A 17,205-nucleotide genomic window follows, 5' to 3' on the forward strand; every position below is an offset into this window, starting at 1 on the left:
CCATATATTATAATATACTCCCCATAGTCCCCCATATATTATAATACACTCCTCATAGTCCTCCATATATTATAATACACTCCCCATAGTCCCCCATATATTATAATACACTCCCCATAGTCCCCTATATATTATAATACACTCCCCATAGTCCCCCATATATTATAATACACTCACCATAGTCCCCAATATATTATAATACACTCCCCATAGTCCCCTATATATTATAATACACTCCCCATAGTCCCCCATATATTATAATACACTCACCATAGTCCCCAATATATTATAATACACTCCCCATAGTCCTCCATATACAGTATAATAATGCACTACCGATAGACCTTCATGTATTATAATGCACTCCATTTCCTCCATATAGTATTATGTAGCCTCCATATAGAATTAGGCACCTCCATATAGTATTACGCACCCCCATATACCATTATGCAGCCCCCATGTAGTAGCACACAACCCTCGTTTAATGCACCCCTTTAGTCATCTGACCACCATGATTAAATACACATACTCACGTCTCCTCGTTCCGCTGCTGCTCCAGTCTCTTCAGCGTGTCCACTGTTCTGCCGCTCTGCACAGCTCAGCACAGCGGCGCACAGTGGTGACGTCATAGTGCTCCGCTGTGCTGACACTTCAGAGTGCAGACACAGCGGGAGAATAATGAGAGAAGGAGCGCGCCAATACAATTGAAAGTGCGATCGTTATTGGGGGGAGGGTGCCAAGCCCCACAGCGGTCACGCGACCTGCCACCATAGGTGGTGCGCCACTGGCTGAGGTCCTCGGGCCCCTTGAACCCCAGGCAAAATGGCGACCCCTGCGACCGCAATTATTCCGCCCCTGAACGTGGATATGTAACACTGCTTTCCATCAGCAGCACAGTTCCCAACCGTAACGTATCTATGAGGACATTTCAAGGATTGGGAGGTGGTCCCAATTTCTTGGAAGGTCCGGAATATGTCCCAACTTCAACTATAGTTGAAGCCCCCTGCTCCACCATGCAGCCTGAGATGTCTGTATCTCGATTTTGAGCGATATTGTCACTACCTCACATCTCGTGCACAGAGCGGAGGTCACAAAGTGGTGCAGGTCATTGTGATATTTTTTTTATTTAGCGAATGCACTACTTGGATGTGCTTGTCACTGGAGTGATACACTATAGGAGCATCATAGTGTGTGTGGGGTGGGAGGAAGAAGGGGGAACTGTGGTCTCATCATACTTTGTGGGAGGGCACTGGATGTCCCATACTGTGTAAGGAGGATCATATGTTGCTGGCATTGTAGAGCATCATAATGTGTAGGGTGGAACAAACTGGGGTCTGTTGATTTCATACTGTGTATGTGAGGCACTGTGGGGGTTTAATACAGTGTGCGTAGATAAACTGGGGAAAACTGCAGGACTCTGCAGCGGTGGTTGAGGTGTAATGTGAACTGGTCTAGTAACTGTTTGTAATGCTTACAGCAAACAATGGGTTAACCAGCAGGTCACGGAAGCAGTAGAAACAAGCTGTAGAATTCGCAGTAGTTTGAAGGACAGACTCTAATAACAGTTCCTTATGCTTACAGCAAAAGATGGGTTAACTAGTAGGTCTCAAAAGCAGTCTGTAGTCAAAATACAGCTGAAAGATCTGAATCATAGTCCAAGACACATAGCAATAGAACATAATATACTTCACTGACTGAGCACTCAGACACCTTAGGTGAGTCTAAGTGGCCCATAAAAAACCTAGGATGATAATGTCATTAAGGCATGCAGGGCTACTTGTAAGCCCGAGCCCCTTGGCTTCTGAGCATGCCTGCCTTACACAGCCCTTATCTGAACTCTTTATGTTCTATATGGCAATCCATCTGATGAATATCTCATTTAAAACTCAATGTTATTTTCCTGAATTGCACCTTAAAACTTGTTCTCTTCAACATGACAAGGATTGATGGATCTTTTTCTTTACTTTATTCTGAAAAGTTACCTGAGATGGTAATAAAACCTAGAAATAGAAAGTGAAGATAGATGTGAAATCCTTAAATTCATGGTTCAAGCACAGCCAAGATATTGCATTTAGGATACATGCATACATCCGTGTGTTACCATCTAAGAGAATGGACCTATTTTTTTCTCATGTATTATCATAGCTGCATCATAACTGTTTCCATTTTTTTCTCATTCATTTCTTCCACTGAAGCAGGTAGCCCATCTGTCGGTTTATCCACTGACGCTTGAAACAAAACTCCAGCATTTTGTTTTCTTAGCGCTGGGGAGTTGCTTCTAATCTAGTGTCCCAAAGCTGACATCTTTAATTGTTGCCACTCATGTCCTATGGCGCAATCCTGGGACTGCAACTTCTGACTGGTAAAGGTAACGGTCACAAGCTCTCAAAGTCTATGAGAGCCAGAACAAGGCTCTAATAGACTTGCATTAAAAATTGCTGCTGGTTTGCTCCAACAAACTGTCGAGAGATTCAGCAGGTTACAAAACTGTTGGAGATCAATGGGAGCGGCGGCGATAAAAGGTGAAGATACGGCGGGTAAGTATAAGCCTGGCATCAGGGAACCTAGATAGAAGCACCACTACAATTAAAATGAAAGCTGCAGAGGTGCCTTAAAACTTTTATGGAACTCTGAAGTGCAAAGTATGTCTTCAGTGTGTCATCAATGTCTCATGAATCACCACAGACTTCAATGGCCAAGTCCAATCCGCAAAATAAATGGGAATAGGGCCTGCTGAGACTCATGGACCGGAGACACAGATCCATTTTAAAACTGATGTGTGTATGGAGGTCAGTGTGCTGCAGTGTGCTGATAGCAATAGGACGTGTCACACGCATGTGTGAATGTGGTAGAATTTTCAGATTGTCTTTTCAGGGAGGAAGTAGACAAACTCTAGTGCCACCTATTGGAAGTAGCAATCCTAAAGTCAAAAGTGGCCCTTTAACAAGCCTTTTCATATGACTTAGGATTTATGCCAGCTCAGAATCTTAATTTTCAGACACGGTGTTTCGGCGTGAGTGCCCCTCGTCAGTGCAAAGTATGAGATTTGATCTGTCTGTAAGAAAAGCTATAGTGGAGTCTAATGCAGGCATCATAAGAGACGATCTATCGTGTGATCGCACGAGCGATCGCACCCGCCCCCGTCGTTTGTGCGACACAGGCAGTTAGTTGCTTTGCAAGAAAACTCACACAGAGTCAAGAATAAACCAGAAATTGCCGGTGTCCGTAGCCTTTGGTATGGAGGGTGTTCGGATCCCATACTCGGTACAGCAGGGCCCTTTCTCTCTCTGTCCACTACTATAGGAAGCCTCAACTCCTCGGCTTGGAACGGGAAGTCCACTCCCCAGCGACGATCCGGAGCCTGATTACTATGCCGGCGGGCCACTACCCTGCCCCGGCCACCTTGGCTCCTTCCCACCGCTCTACTCCTTCCAGCAATCCTGGAGCTCACTTCTACACTACATAGCAGCCGGGAGCTTTCACACTCCTGTCTGCTCTGCTGCCTCTCCTCTCACACTCTGCACCAGCCCCTCCCCTGCTGCTCAGTTTAGCTCCTACACTGGGGGGAGGGGTGTGTCTGTAGAACTGTACCAGTGTGGGATCAAATTACCAAGGAGGATTAGATGTATCTGTGACTCCCTGGTTTTGCCAGGGCATCACAGAAGCCAGCAGCAGCTTCACTCACCTCCCTCGCTTGTCTCCCGTCCAGCTCTTCCTGGGCATTTGGCTGCGCCGATTGGCGGCCATCACTAACAGACATGGGTGCACACAGTGCACACTCACACTGCTTTATATACATCGCAGGATAGGATGGGGGCACACAGCAATGGGGGGACATACAGCACCAGTGGGGGACATTCAGCTCTGGGGGGTATACAGTTCTGGTTTTGCCAGGGCGTCACAGAAGCCAGCAGCAGCTTCACTCACCTCCCTCGCTTGTCTCCCGTCCAGCTCTTCCTGGGCATTTGGCTGCGCCAATTGGCGGCCATCGCTAACAGACATGGGTGCACACAGTGCACACTCACACTGCTTTATATACATCACAGGATAGGATGGGGGCACACAGCAATGGGGGGACATACAGCACCAGTGGGGGACATTCAGCTCTGGGGGGTATACAGTTCTGGTTTTGCCAGGGCGTCATAGAAGCCAGCAGCAGCTTCACTCACCTCCCTCGCTTGTCTCCCGTCCAGCTCTTCCTGGGCATTTGGCTGCGCTGATTGGCGGCCATCGCTAACAGACATGGGCGCACACAGTGCACACTCACACTGCTGCTTTATATACATCACAGGATAGGATGGGGGCACACAGCAATGGGGGGACATACAGCACCAGAGGGGGACATTCAACTCTGGGGGGTATACAGTTCTGGGGGGTATAGAGCACCGCGGTGGGGGGACATACAGCTCTGGTGGGTATACAGCACTGGAGTGGGGGGACAAACAACTCTGGGGATATACAACAATGAGGTGGGGGGACATACAGCTCTGGGTGGTATACAGCACTGAAGTGGGGGGGAAACAGTTCTGGAGGGAATACAGCACAGGGGTGGGAGAACATACATCTCTGGGGGGTATAAAGCATTGGGGTAGGGGGAGATGCAGCTCTGGGGTGTACAGCACTGGGGTGGGGGGACCTACAACTCTAGGGAGGTATACAGCACTGGAGTGGGGGGTCATACAGCTCTGTGGGTATACAGCACTGGGGTCAGGGCACATACAGTTTTGGGTGCGGCTGCCTGCCCGAGTACTGTGGTCCCCGCAGGATACATTATCGCCCCTGACGACAGCAAGTGGGCCCCCCGGCGGTCCTAAACCCTGGCACTTGCTCGGGTGTGTCAGGTGCTGATGCCAGCCCTGAGCACACGAAACACACTCATGGACCTACACCATGGACTGTGCAAAACGTTTGTTTTTTTGCACGGACGCATAAAGGGGGCCTTATCCGCAGTGGGGTCCTTCTGATGCCTTATGTTATTTACCAAATCCATTCTCTACATTAATTCTGTTTTTAAGTTCCTAGAGCTTGGACGAAAGACAGGATTGCAAAGCACAAATGTGAACAGAGGCTTATAGGGTGAATTCCTATGATTCTGATTTTCTGCAACTGAAAATTGGTTCCATTCATCTGAAGATCGCTTCATGTGATAGGAGAGTTTCCGAACTTTCCGCAACAAAATCTGCAGCAAACACACAACGTGTGCACACCCCGCAAGTGTCCCTGCGTGCACCAGATTAAGGGTATGTGCGCACGTTGCTTTTTACCTGCTTTTTACCTGCTTTTTTGCTGCTTTTTCTTCTGCGCTGTTTAATGCCAAAATGGTTGTGTTCTTCTATTCAAGCAAAGTCTATGGGAATTTGGGTTTCTTGTTCACACTATGTTGTTCAAAATGCTGCCTTTTTGTGGCAGAACTTTGGTCAAAAACTCAGCTTTTCAAAGAAGCAACATGTCAATTGTTTTTGCCATTTGGGTTTTGCACTGCAAAGCTGAGTTTTTGACCAAAGTTCTGCCACAAAAAGGCAGCATTTTGAACAACATAGTGTGAACAAGAAACCCAAATTCCCATAGACTTTGCTTGAATAGAAGAACACATCCATTTTGGCATTAAACAGCGCAGAAGAAAAAGCAGCAAAAAAGCAGGTAAAAAGCAACGTGCGCACATACCCTTAGGGTGTATCTGAACCACTCTGACATTATCTCAACAGTGCTGCCAGAGCTACTTTCTACACAATGCATGATGTTATGGGGCACAGGGTTACTAATTGGGTTATGGGCGATCAAATTGGTATGCGCCATGGTGGCTACTAATCAGGGTTATGGGGGATGATGCTGGTGTGCCGCCCCCATGCCAGCAGCCGAGCTGCTCAGATCCGGGTTCTCAGTGAAGGGGGTATTTACAAGGGATTATAGAGTTTGTGATGCCACCAGTGGTGCGTGGTAATTAGGAGTACCACCGCTACAGTTGGGAGTACCCCGGGATGATGGAACGGGACAGCAAGGTGTTAGAACCCTCCTTGGGTAGGGGGAATGCCCCGAGACTCGGTGTGTGGGTGGTAAGGCCGTGGGATGCAGGGATCCCTCTTGTACTCACTCAGTCCATTAAGCTGACACCAACAACCAAGTAAACCAAATCTCTGGACACCGCTGCCACTGAGGGGAGCTAGTTCAGGTCCCGTCCTCAATGGTGCTGCCTGGTGATCCGTGACCTGCCTCCTGGCACTAAGTTTACTTCTCTGGTGGTCCCGGTAGTGTGAAACTTGCCGGGTCCCGCTCCACACTGTGGCTAAGTGTGGGAGCTTGATCTTAGGGCTCACGCTTGGGATTTTCTGGACCGTTTTGAATGGAAAGTCTTATCCCCCTCGTTGCGCTAGTGCCCCGATTTTGGAGAGTTGGGAACGAATCTTGAAGGCTCCGTTCTCCACGGGTAAATTATCGGGTTGCATGCAGCTACTCCCCGACCTAGGGTCCACGTACCCCGCCGTGCCTTGGTCCCAGCCCGGTGATGGTGCAAGGCCGCCAGCTGTCCTGCTAAACAAACCCGAGCCCCTTGCCACGATCCCCTGCGACCGGGGGTCCAACTGCCCTAGGCACAGATCACCGTCTGCCACCTAGACAGTCTCCTTATGGGAGTCCCCGCACCCGAACTCCTCAGAGCTCCTCACAGCTCGAGGGCTACTCTCCAACTCTCCACTCCTACTACTACTGCTCTACTGACTACACTCCTCACCTCCCCTCCCTGACCTCCCAAGTGGGCGACTCTATTCCACTCAAGCCGTCCACTGGTATGTCTGGTGGGTGTGGTGCCGGATGTATCTAGGGTTTGATTAGCTGATGTAGGCAACACTATTTGGTTAGGGACCCATAACCAAGAGGGAGGTGGATACTGCATGGGAGGGCAGATTGTGCAATACCCTGTGACGACCTGATAGGCCAGGGGCATCACACTGGTATGAGGTATTGTGGCTAGTAATCAGGGTTATGGGGGATGTTGCTGGTATGAGGTATTGTGGTTACTAATTAGGGTTAGGGGATGTTGCTGACTCGCCCACCCCAGGGCTATGGGACACCCGGTGCCGGGCCGGACTAGTCCGGTGGTAGTCAGTGGTGGCTGGGCCCGGCTCCGTGGCCCTGGTGGGTGTCAGTAGAGTATGTGGCTTGTTTTAAAGTTTGTGTTCGTGACGCCACCTGTGGTATGCGGCTATTAAGCCGCCGCTGCTGTGTGAGGCCTCCGGGATGATGTTATAGCAGCAATGGTAGTACTGCTCCCCACAGGTGGAGCAATGCCCGGGGCACAGTTGGTGCTTGTAAGTGTCTATGCAGGTGGAATAACAGAGACGAGTCCAAAGGTGCAGTTCCAGTTCTTTTACTCACAGTTTCTGTCACACTTGCAGGAACCCTCAGACTGCTGGGACCGCTGTCAGGGACCTCCGCCGTTTCTGGATGATTCCGAGCGTGAAATCCGGTTCCCTCTCTTTAGTGTCCCTTTTTCTGCTGACTTCACTAGCCTTGCCTTAGGTAGATGGACTTGGCTTGGCCTCCATTACAGCCTCCAGGCTGGGGGGTCACCTGTCGGCTGATCACCCCTTTTCTGAAGATCTGCTCTGGGTTCTGGCCCTGGGAGCTTGCAATTCCCTGGGCCTCGGTTTTTACTGTCTGGAGACTGTCTTTTAACTCCTTCAGTTTCTAGGGACCGTCCCCTGTCGCAGCTAATCACTCCACCGATGTCACTGTGGACCAGGCCACCGCAGCCTGCAGCTACTCGTAGCGCCTCTGGGCCCTCGGCTTCGGTACCCAACAAGGACAGCTCGTGGTACCTACAGGACTACCCACGGCCCTGTGACCCTTTCTTTCCTTCTCTTCTTTCTCCTCCTTGCCTGCCTCAGCAGGCCTCCTCCTCCCTCCTTTCTCTCGTTCTTCTCCTCCAACTACATGCTGCTTCTCTCACTCCCTGAGGTAAACTGAAACTAACTCGACCTTCCTTTCTCTATCTACTCTCAGATGGCTCCTCCCACCTCCCCAGTTGCTAGGCTACCACCCTATGGGAGCAGGGATGGGTCTTACAGCCCCTCTCAGCATGCAGCATGGGAGGGTTGCCTGCCACTTTCCCTGGTCCTGTGTGTCCCTAGCAATGGGTGTAGTGTGAATTTACCAGGGGACCGGAGTTCACTCTCTTCCTCTCCCAGAATAGGGCATCACACCGCAGATGGGGTGCAATGACCTGTGGCGACGGAAGCCTCAGGGGCGCCACATTGCCATTTTGAGGCATTGTGGCTACCAATTAGGGTTATGGGTGATGACGCTGGTGTGGGGTATTTTGGCTACTAATCAGGGTTATACAGGTGATGCTGGTATGGGGCATTATGGCTACTAATCAGGATTATGAGTAATGATACTTTTTTAAGGCATTGTGGCTGCTAATCAGGGTTATAGGGGATGATGCTGTTATGGTCTATTGTGGCTACTAATTAATCAGTGTTATGGGGGGGGATGCTGGCATGGGGCATTGTGGCTACTAATCAGGGTTATGGGGGATGATGCTGTTATCAGTCATTGTAGCTACTAATCAGAGTTATGGGAGATGATGGAGTATTGAGGCATTGGGGCTGTTAATCAGGGTTATGGGGGATGATGCCATTTTGAGGCATTGTGGCTACTAATTAGGCTTATAGGGGTGATGCTACTATGGGCATTGTGGCTGCTAATGAGGGTTATGAGGATGATGCTGTAAAGAGTCATTGTGGCAACTAATTAGGGTTAGGTGGATGATACTGGTATTGAGCATTTTGGCTACTAATCAGGGTTATGGGGTGATACTGGTATGGGACATTTTGTCTACTAATTAGGGTTATGGGGTGATGCTGGTATGGAACATTTTTGTTACTAATCAGGGTTATGGGGTGATGCTGGTATGGGACATTTTGGCTACTAATCAGGGTTATGGGGTGATGCTGGTATGGGACATTTTGGCTACTAATCAGGGTTATGGGGTGATGCTGGTATGGGACATTTTTGTTACTAATCAGGGTTATGGGGGTGATGCTGGTATGGGACATTTTGGCTACTAATCAGGGTTATGGGGTGATGCTGGTATGGGACATTTTTGTTACTAATCAGGGTTATGGGGGGTGATGCTGGTATGGGACATTTTGGCTACTAATCAGGGTTATGGGGGTGATGCTGGTATGGGACATTTTGGCTACTAATCAGGGTTATGGGGGTGATGCTGGTATGGGACATTTTGTCTACTAATTAGGGTTATGGGGTGATGCTGGTATGGAACATTTTTGTTACTAATCAGGGTTATGGGGTGATGCTGGTATGGGACATTTTGGCTACTAATCAGGGTTATGGGGTGATGCTGGTATGGGACATTTTGGCTACTAATCAGGGTTATGGGGTGATGCTGGTATGGGACATTTTTGTTACTAATCAGGGTTATGGGGGTGATGCTGGTATGGGACATTTTGGCTACTAATCAGGGTTATGGGGTGATGCTGGTATGGGACATTTTTGTTACTAATCAGGGTTATGGGGGGTGATGCTGGTATGGGACATTTTGGCTACTAATCAGGGTTATGGGGGTGATGCTGGTATGGGACATTTTTGTTACTAATCAGGGTTATGGGGGGTGATGCTGGTATGGGACATTTTGGCTACTAATCAGGGTTATGGGGGTGATGCTGGTATGGGACATTTTGGCTACTAATCAGGGTTATGGGGGTGATGCTGGTATGGGACATTTTGGCTACTAATCAGGGTTATGGGGTGATGCTGGTATGGAGCATCGTGGCTACCCCATGTCAGGGTATAATAGATGCCACTGTTGATGCCTCTGCTATTAGTGATGGGCGGAGGTGTAGTAAGGAGTGACTGTGTCTGCAGAAGTTCAGCTCCCACTTGTCTGCACTGAGTGGCATGTGAGCGGACATGACAGCAGTCAGCAGTGACAGGCCGGGCTGAGGTGACATTGTGCACGGCCCCTCCCCCATCATGCCATAAGAACAATCCTGGTAATCAGAACTCTGTGCCGGGAACACATGGAAATGACTACAGCGTCCCGCCGACCAATCACCGCCGCGCTCTCACTGCGCAGAGAAGCTGTCACGGGCAGCCAATAGGAGGCCGCGTAACTCGCGGATTTGGAGCCGAGCACAGGGCGGCGCTGTTTTCTGTCAGTCCTGGGGTCACAGCTGGCGGCCGGCTAGGAGAAGCAGCGGCGAGGGCGGACTGCGGAGAGCGCGGCATATCGGCGGTGTCTGCAGAGGTGAGCTACAAGGCTGGGGACCGGGGCCGCTGCGGGTGGTGGGGAGGGAACAGGTGTGCGCCCCTCTGTGGCTGCAAGCGGCATTGTCACAACAGGTGAGTGCTGCACCTGACCGCCACAGCGTCTGCCTGTATGTAATGTCTGCTGCTCACACATCGCGATAGATTAACCCTTTCCTCTGACGTCCAGGTGCAGATTTCTCACGGCCTGTGCTTGGACACATAATATATATTCAGCACCCAAGCTGTATACAGGGACCTGATCTGATGATGAACAGTCTGGTGATTTTGGATTATCCCTCCCATCCTCCTGCTGTACATCTGTGGCTATACATGGGGAGACACCTATACCATGACCTCCCTGCAGACCCCATGATGGGGGGAGACCTGTAACAATTCCCCCCCCCCTTTCCCCCATCTTCCATGGTGAGGGGACATGTGGCATGACACCCCCCCCAACCTCTGCAGACCCCATGGTGAGGGGACCCGTGGCATGACCCCCCCCCCCCACACCTCTGCAGGCCCCATGGTGAGGGGACCCGTGGCATGACACCCCCCCCAACCTCTGCAGGCCCCATGGTGAGGGGACCTGTGGCATGACACCCCCCCCCCCCAACCTCTGCAGGCACCATGGTGAGGGGACCCGTGGCATGACACCCCCCCCAACCTCTGCAGGCCCCATGGTGAGGGGACCCGTGGCATGACACCCCCCCCCAACCTCTGCAGGCCCCATGGTGAGGGGACCCGTGGCATGACACCCCCCCCCAACCTCTGCAGGCCCCATGGTGAGGGGACCCGTGGCATGACACCCCCCCCAACCTCTGCAGGCCCCATGGTGAGGGGACCCGTGGCATGACACCCCCCCCAACCTCTGCTGGCCCCATGGTGAGGGGACCCGTGGCATGACACCCCCCCCCCAACCTCTGCAGACCCCATGGTGAGGGGACCCGTGGCATGACACCCCCCCCCAACCTCTGCAGACCCCATGGTGAGGGGACCCGTGGCATGACACCCCCCCCAACCTCTGCAGACCCCATGGTGAGGGGACCTGTGGCATGACCCCCACCCTTCAGACTGCATGGTGAGAGGTCATGTAGAAGTTACACCCCCCCCCCCCCCCCCCCAATCCATGACCCATGGTGAGGGGACCTGTGGCATGACACCCCCCCCCCCCCCCAACCTCTGCAGACCCCATGGTGAGGGGACCTGTGGCATGACACCCCCCCCCCCGCCAACCTCTGCAGACCCCATGGTGAGGGGACCCGTGGCATGACACCCCCCCCCCCAACCTCTGCAGACCCCATGATGAGGGGACCCATGGCATGACACCCCCCCCCCCCAACCTCTGCAGACCCCATGGTGAGGGGGCCCGTGGCATGACCCCCCCCCCAACCCTCCCCCCTTACAGAACCCATAGTGATGGGAACTGTAGCATGACCCCCTCCTTCAGAACCCATAGTGAGGGTACCTGTAGGACGCCGGTGAGGGGACCTGTGGCATGACCCCCACCCTTCAGACTGCATGGTGAGAGGTCCTGTAGAAGTTACCCCCCCCCATCCATGACCCATGGTGAGGGGACCTGTGGCATGACACCCCCCCCAACCTCTGCAGACCCCATGGTGAGGGGACCTGTGGCATGACACCCCCCCCCCCCCCCAACCTCTGCAGACCCCATGGTGAGGGGACCTGTGGCATGACACCCCCCCCCAACCTCTGCAGACCCCATGGTGAGGGGACCTGTGGCATGACACCCCCCCCCAACCTCTGCAGACCCCATGGTGAGGGGACCTGTGGCATGACACCCCCCCCAAACCTCTGCAGACCCCATGGTGAGGGGACCTGTGGCATGACACCCCCCCCAAACCTCTGCAGACCCCATGGTGAGGGGACCTGTGGCATGACACCCCCCCCCAACCTCTGCAGACCCCATGGTGAGGGGACCTGTGGCATGACACCCCCCCCCCCCCCCAACCTCTGCAGACCCCATGGTGAGGGGACCTGTGGCATGACACACCCCCCAACCTCTGCAGACCCCATGGTGAGGGGACCTGTGGCATGACACCCCCCCCCCCCCAACCTCTGCAGACCCCATGGTGAGGGGACCTGTGGCATGACACACCCCCCAACCTCTGCAGACCCCACGGTGAGGGGACCTGTGGCATGACACCCCCCCCCCCCCAACCTCTGCAGACCCCACGGTGAGGGGACCTGTGGCATGACAACCCCCCCCCCCAACCTCTGCAGACCCCATGGTGAGGGGACCTGTGGCATGACACACCCCCCAACCTCTGCAGACCCCACGGTGAGGGGACCTGTGGCATGACACCCCCAAACCTCTGCAGACCCCATGGTGAGGGGACCTGTGGCATGACACCCCCCCCCCAACCTCTGCAGACCCCATGGTGAGGGGACCTGTGGCATGACACACCCCCCAACCTCTGCAGACCCCATGGTGAGGGGACCTGTAGCATGACCCCCCCCCCCCCCTCAGGTTGCTATGTGAGGGGACCTGTAGCAGCTACACCCACCCCTGCAGAGCCCATGTTGACAGGACCTGTAGGATGACCCCGCCCGCCCTAATTCAGACCACATGAAGAGGGGACCTGTAGCATGCACCCCCTACAGACCCCATGGTGAAGGGATCTATAACATGATACCCCTGCAGACCCTATTGGGGGAAACCTATAACATGACCCCCCTGCAGACTCCAGGTTATCTCCTGTCCTGATATCTGCAGAGCATCTCTCGCAGTTCACATTAGTGTCTCTGCGGACGCAGATCTAGGCTGTGACTACTAATGAGGGACTAATTGATTTCCACCTGTCATGCGGTGGTGGGCAGCTTTTTCCGTCATCTAGATGGTGGCGGCCCTGTTTGCTGTGTTTATGCTTATGGAGTACCCAACAGACCGCATGGCTCCAAGGTCAGTGTGATGACGGGAGTTGTAGATCCTGTGCGTACCAATGTGTCTCCTGTATCTTTAAAGGAGCCTATTTACATGCTGTGCCCTCAGATCCGTTCCCATGATGGGTTCTGGTTAGTGATGAGCGAGTACTAAAATGCTCGGGAGCTCGAGGCTCGGGCCGAGCATCTCAAAATACTCGTGTACTCGGCCCGAGCACCGAGCCCAATGTTATCCTATGGGAGACCCGAGTATTATTCTGAAATGACCCCCGGCAGCATGTAGAAACCATAAAACTGTAAATTAAAAAAAAAAACGTGCGTGTGTGTGTAAGCGTGCATATATATATATATATACACGCGGAGTGGAGTGCGGGAGGGGCCGTAGCCGAGCGGGGAAGTGTCGGGCTAAAGGCACGGTCATGCTGTGAGGGCCGGCCAATCACTGCAATTCCACAACAGGGCTGTGGCATTGCAGTGGTCTGCCAGCCAATCCCTGCATAAGGGCTGGCTCTAAAAAGAGCGCCAACATGAAGACCACGAGTACAGCACGAGTATCGTGAAATTACTCGGTCCCCGCCGAGTAGCCCGAGTACATTGATACTCGTGCGAGTACCGAGTAGTGACAAGCATACTCGCTCAACACTAGTTCTGGTATTTCATGGCCACATTAATACTTGTATTTTTCCTCAGAATGTGGCACTATTGGTGCTCAGTGGTTGGCGGTCACTCCTCGTTACTTGCTCCTTTTGTGTTTATCCACTTGGAGTTGGAATTGCCGAGGGTCTTCTGGTTTCTACCCACATTTGCTGTTAGGCCCATTGCTATCTATGGCTTTGCCTCTACACGAGGACAAGTATGTTACAAAGCTGCAGGTTCACACATTTCCCAGTTTGTTTGTTTTTTTTTGGGAAATGTGAGTAAAAGCTAAGTTTTGCATTCATAAAACACTGCACTATGTGAACACGCCTTTATTGGGCCATTTGTGCTTTATCAGAATTTTTCAGCAGGTATTTCCGTTTTGATGTGAAGTCTGGTGCGGACAGACGGATGGGGCACTATGTGGTTTTGTTACAATAGAAAGCCGGTGGTTAATTCACAGCACACATGAGTTGTCTGATATAGTAACTCGGCAGATTAGGCCGTAGATGTCATACCAGACACAGCCTGTGTACAAGGGGGGCACTGTTCTTTGAATAAACATCATGTACGGGACTGGAAGAATGTTTACTTCTCTATAACCTCACCATTGACCTTAAGGAGTTGTAGCCAATTTCCTAAAGTTATGGCTTATCCCAAATGTTAGGCGCACACTAGGACGGTGCTGATTTATGCCATCACTTTGTAAGATGGGAGTAACCCCTTTTAATGTTTATTCTAGGTTCTGGTATATTTGGCCTCCAAATGAAACTGCTATTCTTGCCGTCAATGATGACTATAGAAAGGTTGTGGGAAATGTCTCGTGTGAGCAATCTGAAGCTCTGCCCCGGTTCTGACTATAACTCCTCAAACTGACCTGTGTGAACTTTGCGGGGACCATTCCCAATGTCTTACTATAATTTACCCCAGGAGTTCCCCCAAATAACAACAGTGCAAATCTTTGCCATTTCCTAGCCAAAAATCTGGCCCCTTAGGCTATGTGCCCACGCTGCGGATATTTACCGCGGATTTTGCCGCGGATTTACCGCGGATTTTCCGAAAATCTGCAGCAGCGGCACTTCCAAGCCATTTCAATGGCATTTTGGAAATGCTGTGTCCATGCTGAGGATTTTTCCGCGGCGGATTTGCCGCGGATTTTGATCCGGAAAAATCTGCAGCATGTCAATTATTGGTGCGGATTTTGGTGCGGATTTTGGGTATAGAATGGGAAAAAAAAAAAAAATCCGCGGCAAAAATAAGGTGCGGATTTGCCGCGAAAGTCGCGGATTTTCATGCAGAAAAATCCGCAGGTACATTCTACCGTGGACACATAGCCTTAACCTGCAGGTGACGTCTGACTTATATCTGTGTAGCAATCAGTTACTGTTCTACGGGAAAGCCTCCCGGTGAGCCAGAAATGTCAGGCCGTCACTCCCAGTCCTCCTGTTCTCACATAGGAAGCCTCTGGCCTTTGTGTCTGTAGATTGTATATTCAGCCTCTTGTGTGATTACAGCTGATTTAGTGATAGGCATATTAGGGGACGTGCAGAGGAAAATCGGAATCGTGGAGCACTTGACTTCTAGAGGAGCTACCTCTGGAAATGCCTCCCTTCTTTGTTTATTCTCCACCATTGTGACTTTGAAGGTCCAGCCAATTTGCAATGGTGGTGTTTTTTTTTCTCATAGTGTTGATAATTGATCAGCCTGATTACAGGGATATATAGTTTTGATGGGTTTAAGTGGTGAAAACTTGGAAATCTTAGTGTTTTTTTTTAAAAAAAAAATACAATTAACTTGTTGCTAGAGCTGGTCGAACTCGGAAAAAATCGGGACCGGACAGGTCCCTGATGAATTAAAAAAAACAACAAAAAAAAAACGGAATCCGGTACCCATATGTCTAGAAGGACCAGTATCCAGAGATTAAAAACGTTGGTTGGAAGGGATAGGGGGGTAGGAGCGTGCGCGGTGTACTCATCGAGGCTGTGTCATGGTGGCACACTCCTTCCAGTCAGTTTCCCTTCCGGAGCAGACTGTTAACCTTCATTGAATATTCACTGCTTTCCCCACCCACCGTCGTATGTAATTGGTTGCAGTTAAACGCTCCCCCACCCTGAGTGTCGGCTGACTGCAACCAATCACAGGCGCCAGGACGCCCAGTGGGCAGGAAAAGCAGGGCAAGTGTCTGCGCAGCCGCCCGGTATTGCCGCATCCATTAGATGTGACAATCCCGGTGCTTTGCCGCCTCTTCCTGTTGCCCTGGTGTGGTGGCAATCTGGGTAATAGCATGGGTTAATAACAGCGCACAGCTACTGCTAAACTCTAGGTTAGTGATGGCACAGGCGTCTGAGATACCTGCATCACACCTGTAATAAAAGTAAATAAGTACAAACACAGAGAAAAAATCTTTTATTTGGAATAAAATACAAAAACACACCCTCTACTTCACCACTTTATTAACCCCAAACACCCCTTCAGGTCCGGTGTAATTCACACGAGGTCCCATGACGCTTCCAGCTCTGCTACATCTCACAACGAGAGGCCATAGAACAAGACTGCCGGCTGTGAGTGCAGACAATGACCGAACCGTGAAGAGCGATGATTGCAGGCAGACGCTGTCACAGGCTGGTGGCGCGTCTGACTGCAACCAATCACAGACAGGACAGCCGGTGGGCAGAGAAAGTACGGAAATCTGTGTGTATGCAATGAGCCTAATGCGCAGTACAGGAAGTGAATATGCGACCCGGAAGCAGTTTGCTGCCATGACACGAAGTTGCCATAAGTATGAAACGCTTGCTTAATTCTGGTTTTCTTTATTTTTCCTTTTAATTTCCCCAGTGCCGAATTCGGATTGTTCACTCAGAATCCCTGACATTTTCATTGGAAGCCTACAACCCATTGGTTCATTGCAATCGAGTCACAGCGAGGCAATTAGATCCGGTGCAGGAATACATTAGTGAACCTGGCAGCAATTGCATGATGTCCGATTCTGGGGTATTATGTATCGAGCATTGGCTGTATCATCTCAGCCAGGAATGTGTGACTGAATGCTGCAGAGTTTCATAAAAAAAACAACTTGCTTTAAAATTCCACCGCCCTGAATTGACAACTGTCTCCCTTTCTGTGTGCATAGGCAGAGACCTGTCATTCTAGGGCAGCGGGTGGGGAGAAGCTGCCGGGGACCTGCCTGCCTAACTAGCCTTCAGTGGGGGGTAGTTCCCCTGGTTTTTCTTTGAAATACGGCAGCGTTTGAGTCAAACATACCTGGCTGGAGTAATGCAGGCTGTGGATGACACATCTTGCCCTTGAATCGGTGCAGCATGTATCAGCTGTCAGCCTCACTTTGCATTTAAGATGTAAAACATCAGTGATCAGAGCAAGCTCCAGTCACTGCATTTATGGGAA

At 51.3% G+C, this 17,205-nt stretch overlaps 2 protein-coding genes across 3 annotated transcripts in view; one reads left to right on the forward strand and one right to left on the reverse strand.

The window, feature by feature from the left end:
• Positions 1–8,228, reverse strand: part of LOC142310094 (olfactory receptor 11L1-like) — a 183,600-nt gene extending 175,372 nt beyond the window's left edge. For both annotated transcript variants that reach the window (XM_075347562.1, XM_075347563.1), the window contains exon 1: positions 7,372–8,228. The gene's annotated coding sequence lies outside the window, so the exon portion shown is untranslated. The remainder of the gene's footprint in view (positions 1–7,371) is intronic.
• Positions 8,229–10,114: 1,886 nt separating this feature from the next.
• Positions 10,115–17,205, forward strand: part of NDRG3 (NDRG family member 3) — an 82,547-nt gene continuing 75,456 nt past the window's right edge. The window contains exon 1 of the mRNA XM_075349866.1: positions 10,115–10,264. The gene's annotated coding sequence lies outside the window, so the exon portion shown is untranslated. The remainder of the gene's footprint in view (positions 10,265–17,205) is intronic.

The sequence above is a fragment of the Anomaloglossus baeobatrachus genome, chromosome 5, assembly GCF_048569485.1.
Source record: "Anomaloglossus baeobatrachus isolate aAnoBae1 chromosome 5, aAnoBae1.hap1, whole genome shotgun sequence".
In the NCBI taxonomy this organism is placed as follows: domain Eukaryota; kingdom Metazoa; phylum Chordata; class Amphibia; order Anura; family Aromobatidae; genus Anomaloglossus; species Anomaloglossus baeobatrachus.